General features: G+C 35.5%; 1 protein-coding gene across 1 annotated transcript in view; it reads left to right on the top strand.

Moving 5' to 3' along the window:
* LOC106881872 (DBH-like monooxygenase protein 1 homolog) overlaps positions 1-8,549 on the top strand; it is a 36,366-nt gene that overhangs the window by 22,974 nt on the left and 4,843 nt on the right. Inside the window, exons 9-10 of the mRNA XM_052970100.2 lie at positions 4,618-4,677; positions 7,636-7,745. The gene's annotated coding sequence lies outside the window, so the exon portion shown is untranslated. The remainder of the gene's footprint in view (positions 1-4,617; positions 4,678-7,635; positions 7,746-8,549) is intronic.

The raw sequence follows: 8,549 nt of genomic DNA, 5'->3' as shown, positions 1-8,549 counted from the left end.
TTTATGTAACTTCTACTTATCTAGTTTTGAGAATTTCAACATTTATTGCAATTTTTATCATTAATTAGCTGGATAAAATCTTATAACATTGGAAACAAAATGTGTGGTTTATGCGTTGAGGAAATTTTTCAGATCATTACAGCCAAGCACAAATTAATTAACAATAGAAGAGAAAGAGGTGTAGGAATACATACGTCTAATATACGTCTAATAATTCCAAATATTAAATTAATTAAATGTTAATAGTTAAATAGGCATTATGTGAATAAATGAATATCTTAATTATTACGGAGCGAGAGATCAGTGCATGCCATCAAAGTGACTGAGGTAAAATATACGAAGTCCAATATACCCATCTAATATGGGTACACCAGGCACATGCATCACAACTTTATGCACGCAACATGGTTATCACATACCAAAATATACAGCGCTTGACCTTGCACGTGGGGTCCAGTTAGAATTTTCTTCAGGCTCATTCCGCTCAAAAGGTTCATCAATAACGTTTGTTTAAGGATATTGAACAAAACAACCATGCTTCCAGAGATAAATTATTCAAACCTCAAAGAATGCCTCTCAATACATGGCTATGATGCTCTCTCACTACTTCTGCTCCTGATCAGAGATGCACATATCATCAACCATCAAGGCACGTGCTTAACTGGTTAAGTTCAAACGATTGACAAACAAATCTGTGTTATTCAGCAGAATATTTATTGTAACCCATCTGTTATACTTAGGCAGAACAGCGTACATGATAACAATTCCAGTCAGATAAGATGAAAAGCCATGAGAGCTACTGCCTGGTACTGCATCAGGGCAATTATTATTATTATATGAAAACTCACAGGTTATTTTGTTGGCTATAATAGAAAATGTCAGCTGTCCACAGCTAGCAGACTAAGGTGATACTTGTTTTCTGGTCATGCGTCAAGAACACTGCGAAGAATTCTTGCAGTTTCAAGCAATGCTGATTTTTGTAGGTGTTCCACTTTCACACTTGCGCCAATCTTTTTCAGCCATGTTGGTAGTTGAGTGCTGATACTTCCAAGTGCACCAATTACTATTGGTATCACGTCTACTCTTTTCATTGACTACAACAATTTTTTACATGAAATAACTTCGAATACAAAATTTTTTATCTGTTCTATAACACAAAATATACAGGTATTCGAAGTTTGAAAGTGTTTCGGTACCAAAATCACTACATAAAACATAAATGAAAAATGTTGCCCGTCAAACCAAAAAGATCCCTACTCTTAACTAGTTTTCCACTTTTCAATGTTGCTTGGGCACATTTTTCCAAGCCAAATTTCATGTTTATTTCTTTGGTGAATCCATGTACTGTCTGTAATAATGTTTCTAGCTGTTTATTATTTATAGCGTAGTTTTAGATCATCCATATATATAAGAGGTGGATGATTGTTTTGTTGTAACAGCTGTATCCACACCCAATTCTGTTTAGCATGCCATTATTTATTTATTTATTTATTATTATTATAATTATTATTATTATCATCATTATTATTATTATTATTATTATTATTATTATTATTATTATTATTATTATTATTATTATTATTATTATTATTATTATTATTATTATTCAGTAGTTTTATTTTTATAACGTGCTTTCACTTCACTACCGAGCGCAGCTCTGTGCGCCTTGGGTATGTGCTGTGGTTTGCTGTGGTGCTCTTATGTTTACTGTATTGAAAGTGTTTTGCGTAGAATGTGTGCAGTACCCAGTAGTGCAATTTTCTGTATGTTATATATATTTGTAAGTCCTGGTGTTTTTGTTATGTATTTGTCTGAATATTTTTTTATTATACCTAAGGCACCTACTATGATAGGAATTGTTTCTGTTTTTAGATTCCACATTCGAGTTATCTCTATTTCCAGGTCTTTGTATTTTGAAAGTTTTTCCATTTCTTTTAGAGAAACGTTGTCATCTGCTGGTATTGAAACATCAATTAGAAGGCATTTTTTTCCTTCATGATCTTTGACAACTATATCTGGTCTATTTGCCTTAATTTCTCTATCTGTGTGTATTGGCATATCCCAGAGTATGGTTGCTTTCTCGTTTTCTGTGACCTTTTCTGGCGTGTGTTTATACCATCTTTTTTCTGTTGCTATTCCATAATGTTGGCATAGCTTCCAGTGTATATAGGTCCCAGCTCTGTCGTGTCTGTGAATATATTCCTTCTTAGCCAGGACTGGGCAGCCAGAGATAATATGATTTATTGTTTCTTGTCGATCTCCACATATTCTACAGTTACTTGTTATATTTCTTTTCATTATGTGTTTTTGGTAATTTCTGGTGGGGAGGCTTTGGTCTTGTGCAGCAATTAAAAATCCTTCAGTCTCTGCTTTGAGTCCTGAGCTTCTCAGCCATTGCTGGGATTTTTCTCTGTCTATTTCTTTCGCATTTAGTTTAGCCCAGTATTTACCATGTAGGGGCTTTTCTTGCCATCGTTTTATCATGGTCCGTTGCTGTTCTAGTTTTAGTTTGGATTTCATTTGTTTTATAGCTTTTGTTGTTTCTTCTTCTTCTTCTTCGTATTTGTTAGGTAGATTGATTTCTTGTTTGTATTTGTCAGCTTCCTTAAATACTGAAAACAGTTTTTTGTTTTGCTCGTGTTTTGTGGCTATTTGTATTAGTTTCCCTTGCTTCTGGAGTAGGTATTTTTGCAGTCCTATGGTGGTTATTTTATAATAGTTTTCCAGCTGTATAAGACCCCTGCCACCTTCTGTGCGTTGTATATATAGCCTTTCTATGTCAGATTTTGGGTGATGCATCCTATATCCTGTCATTATTTTTCTTGTTTTTCTGTCTATTTTAGATAGTTCGTTTAGTGTCCAGTTAAGGATGTTGTAGCTGTAGCTTATAACTGGGACAGCTAAAGTGTTGATACCCATTATCTTGTTTTTAGCATTGAGCTCTGTTTTTAGTATTGATCTAACTCGTCTATAGTACTCTTTCTTTATTTTTTCTTTCATTTGTGTATGTTGTATCCTATCTAGTTCATTGACTCCTAAATACTTATATGGTTGGCTTTCGTCTAGTTCTCTTATTTCATTGGCTTTATCTAGTGTTATATTGCTACTTTTAACTAATTTTCCTCTTTTCAGGGTTGCTTTGGCACATTTTTCTAATCCGAATTTCATTTCTATTTCCTTGGTAAAGCCGTGTACTGTCTGTAGTAGTGTTTCTAGCTCTTTGTCGTTTTTTGCATATAATTTTAGGTCATCCATATATAGAAGGTGGCTGACTGTTTTTCCATATCATTTGTAACCGCATCCAGTTCTATTTAGCAATTCTGTTAGAGGTGTGAGTGCCAGGCACAACAGGAGTGGAGAGAGCGTGTCTCCCTGGAATATTCCTCTTCTAATGGGGATGGCTTTCGTTTTCACAAGTCCCTCTTTTGTTTGGAGCTGTAGCACTGTCTGCCATTTGTTCATTGAGTGCTCTATGTATTTTATGATAATTGGTGCCACCTTGTTTATGGCTAGTGTTTCCAGAATCCACGTGTGGGGAACACTGTCGAAAGCCTTTTGGTAGTCCACCCAGGCCATACTGAGGCCTTTCTTCTTTCTGCGGCTGTCTTCAGTTATGGCTATTATTATTATTATTATTATTATTATTATTATTATTATTATTATTATTATTATTATTATTATTATTATTATCGTTATTATTATTCGCTTGAAAAGGATATTGAGAGTGGAGAGGAAAGTGCTGTCCTCGAGTGAGTTTCTTGAAAGTTGCTAAAATGGCAAGAGTGGATGGTACCTCTCTAAGTGTAGACCTGTGAGTCGGAGAGCAGGAATTGGAGAGGGCACTTGCTCTTGGGCACTTCCTCGATTATCCCTACAGGCCCTCCTGTATCGGGGGTGAGGGGCACATCTCTATCATCCTCCCCGCCACTTTTTAAAAACTTTTGTATGCTATGCATATGTCCTTTCTTTTTCAGTGTATACCGTGTATACTTACTTTCCTTTTTTGTTTACCATTTCATTATATGTAAATCCTTACATTTTATGTCTGTCTTAGTATTATCTCCCTCATCCTTCGCCCTTGTGGCAAATAAATGAAATTATTATTATTATTTTATGTGTGACCTTTGCTTTGCATTTGTACAAGTTGGATCCAAGTCTCACCCAGAGACCTCAAGAGACAACAAGTTAGAAGTTCAAGTAGGTGTTATGCCTAGGGTACCATATATTTGGATTGTGTTTGTTTTAAAATTTGGGATCACATAGACAGTATTTTACGTAGGATATGGGCAGTTACCATGAACACTATCTTTTGAACTTCAGCCATTTTCGGGTTTCCTGGTATCTGAGCAAGATAGTAATCAGCCCCGCCGAGCTAGCAGAATTGTTAGCACGCTGGACGAAATGCTTGGTGGTATTTCGCCCGTCGTTACGTTCTGAGTTCAAATTCCACCGAGGTCAACTTTGCCTTTCACCCTTTTGGGGTTGACAAATTAAGTACCAGTTACGTACTGGTGTCGGTGTAATCGACTAGACCCCTCCTCTAAAATTTCAAGGCCTTGTGCCTTCAGTAGAAGGGATTATTATCATTTATTATTTTTTTCTTTTTTTCTGTTTCAGGATGACATCCTACAAATAGAATGTGTTTACGATACTACACAAAGAACCGATTTTACACGAGTAGGTAACATTTCTTTGTAAAATATTGATTTTTTAAATACTATTGAACTTATCGTTTCTTTTCCGCCTCACATTGCTGCTTTAAATATCTGATACCGCTTTTCGCTGACTATCTTTATAGTTATTTCATCTAAATTTGATTTCTTAATTAAAAAAAAAAAAAATTTATAGGACTTCAAATTATATTATCCTGGGTCACAGTAAATAAGATATATATACATACAAACATAGATACACGGATACATACACATGCACACGCACGCACGCACACACACACACACACACACATTATATCCCACGAACTGAGGGACTTAAATTGATTATTACTTGACTATGTACACAAGCATCTTTCGGTACTGATACTGTTTTATTCAATGTGAAGCTTGACGGACTTATTCCAGTCATAAACCTCATTAAAGTGTTCTGTTTTTTTTAATATTCTTGAAGTGTAGTTTGAGGGCAATTCAACTATTATTTATTACATGACTAACACCCATGTAGAAGACTCCTCCTGTCAGTTTGGCCAAGTGTAGAATGTGTTGTTGTTGTTGAACGAGTTTGCTTTTGTTTGACTTAACTATGAATAAGTATACTCTAGATGTGACAAATCTGTGTTTATCAGATATACGAGACGACTAGTTTTTCTTAATGTATCATTTTTATTTTTTTCAAAACAGTACGATGTCTGTCTTTGTATTGTCCTCCACAACCTTCGTCCTTGTAGCAAATAAATGAAATCCCCCTCATCATCATCATCATCATCATCATCATCATCATTATTATTATCATTATCATTATTATTATTATTATTATTATTATTATTATTATTATTCTGAGTTCAAATTCCGCCGAGGTCGACTTTACCTTTCATCCTCTCGGGGTCAATAAAATCGACTATCCTACTCCCCCAAATTCAGGCCGTGTGCCTGTAATAGAAACAATAATAATAATAAACAATAAACAATAATAACAATAATAATAATAATAATAATAATAATAATAATAATAATTCAGAGTTCAAATTCCGCCGAGGTCGACTTTTTGTGGCAAAATTTTAAACCATTATTATAATAATTATAGAAGACGTTGCACAGTATCCGATATTGTGATGCTGTAGATTGAAGATTTTGTGTGTACCGGGTCTGTCAAGTCTGTCAAGTGTGTCGGTCAAGTCACAAGGACTTCAGGCAGCTAATGCTTTACACAGTATGCGTTCAGTTCGAAGTAAAGCCGGTTTTTGCAATACACCAAGGTTGATGGGTATTTCTAAAGTGTCCAGATGTTTCTTCAGGTTGGATGGTATTGGACACAACACTCCAAAGTCAACAGGAACAACCTTTATGTTTGACTCTTGCAGCTGCCACATCTTGGCGATCTCAATTCTCAGGTCTCCATATTTGTCAGTCTCTTCTTTCTTTCATGATAATATGTTGATATCCTGGCATTGCCACGTCAATTATTAGGCTCTCGTGTTTATCTTTCCTAAAGGTTACTATATCCGGCCTTCGGTGCTCTCGCACCTCGTCAGCGTGGAAGTCAAAGTCCCAGAGGATCTTTGCATTCACAGCATTTCGTCTGTCTACGTTCTGAATTCAAATTCTGCCGAGGTCGACTTTGCCTTTCATCATTTCGGGGTCGATAAATTAAGTATCAGGGAAACACTGGGGTCGATGTAATCGACTAGTCTCCTCCCCCAAATTTTCAGACCTTGTATTTTTAGCAGAGAGGATTGTTATTATTATTATTATTATTATTATTATTATTATTATTATTATTATTATTATTATTATTAAGGCAGTGAGCCGACAGAACTGCTAGTATGCCGGAAAAAAATGCTCTGCAATATATCGTCCACCTTTACGTTCGGCCTCCAAATTTCGCCGAGGTCGACTTTGACCTTCATCCTTTTGGAATCGATAAAACAAGTACTAGTTGAGCACTGGGGTCGATGTTATCAACTTACCCCTCCCTTAAAATTGCTGGCCTTGCACCAAAATTTGAAACCATTATTATTTTCATTAGTGAGATGGAAGGGCAGAGTTATCAGAACCGATACCAAAATTCTCTAAGATATTTCTTTCTGTTCTTTTCTTTATGACTTCAAAGAATGTCGGTGTCATCCTTTTCTTGCTTCCTTCTAGGATCGATAAAATAATATGTATCGTGCATAAGTTTCAACATAACTGACTAACAACATAACCCAAATTTCTGTCTTTGTGTCTCTGTAAGTTATTATAAGGCCGTATGCTGGCAGAATTACAACTAAATATTCTTTTCTTTTCTACTCTAGGCATAAGGCAAGAAATTTTTTTTTTCTTTTTTTTTTGGTGGGTAACAGTCGATTAGATCGACCCTAGTACGCAACACGCAACTTGTACTTAATTTATTGACCCCGAAAGAATGAAAGACAAAGTCGACCTCAGCAGAATTTGAATTCAGAACGTAAAGACGGATGAAATACTGCTAAGCATTTCGCCTGGCATGCTAATTACAGCTAAATATTACTTTGTAAAATTGGTTTACGGCACTCTACCTTCTGAGTTCAAATTCTACTTGGCTCAGCTTTACCTTTCAGCTTTTCAAGATCGATAGATTACAGTACCAATCAATACGGTGTGGGGAAGGGTAAGATTTCATCAACCATCCATTTAAAAATGACAGTCTTGTACCAGCATCAGAAAAGATTCCTATTGCAAGAAGGAACTCGTATCTAAATCAAAGACTTCCATTATTTTCAAAGTCAACCAAACAAGGATTTTGGAATCACACACCGTTCTTTGTGAGACAAGAAAAACATTTGAAAGATTGAAAATAGAATAAAGACAATTTGAAGAAAATTTGCGACCGCATAAGAGATTAGAACGTTTATATTTTGTCTGTTTATAAATTTGGTGATGATTAGCGTAATTTTCAAATATTAAATAATTATTTTATAAATCTCTTTTGTTTTCTTTACAGGGTGGTCTTAGCACTGAGAATGAGATGTGTCTAGCTTTCATTCTGATTTATCCACGAATAACATTAAAAAGTTGTACCAGTGATGCAGAGTATGACAAGGCTCTAATCAAGTATATCAATCTATCTATCTATCTATCTATCTGTCTACCTATCTATCTTCACACTCACATTCATACATAATTATACTTCCATACATACTTAGCCATCCCCCTACACATTTACATGCATGCACACATACAAACGTGTGCATATATTTATCCTCCCATTTATCTGCTATCGATCTTTAAGTCCTCATATATATGTCTATTTGTGTACAGCTGTGTTTGTGTATGTGCGTGCGTGTGTGCGTGACTCAGATTTCACTAAACCACGATCTTCTAGTAAGAAGTGTTTCTCTTCTGGTCTTCATATTCATTTCATATACATTGGAGTGTTCATTAATCTATGGTTATCAAATCCATTCGTTGGTGGCCAATAGTATTTTGTGATATTTTTTAATGTTATTATTCATGCTACACGTTGACTTTAAATTCAAAACGTTATTTGTACTATGCTGTCATTGTGCAGTCGCCACTGGACTTTGTTATCTGTCATGCGTAGTAGAGTGGCGGTATTGTGACCTGTGGAGCTCTTGATGCTATCAGACTAGGATTTTCTCTATCTACCTCTCTTTCGTTCTCCCCCAACTGTTCTGTGGAGGATGGTTTGGGGCAGGGAGTTGTGGCGAAATACCTGGACGTAGTAGGTAAGCTGTCGTCATTTTACCTGCGTAAGGATTGGTTGCTGTTTGCCAACGCATTTTCTGGGTTGCTTGCTGTTTAATAAAACTGTTCGTTTTGTGTTCTGAAACATTTGTGCTAAAATGTATGGATTTTTTTCACTTCATACCATATATATATATATCTGGATGTACA

Source organism: Octopus bimaculoides, chromosome 8 (assembly GCF_046866305.1).
Source record: "Octopus bimaculoides isolate indiv1 chromosome 8, ASM4686630v1, whole genome shotgun sequence".
In the NCBI taxonomy this organism is placed as follows: Eukaryota; Metazoa; Mollusca; class Cephalopoda; order Octopoda; family Octopodidae; genus Octopus; species Octopus bimaculoides.
Note: the sequence above shows the minus strand (reverse complement) of the source record. Positions and strands in the feature narration are given on the sequence as shown.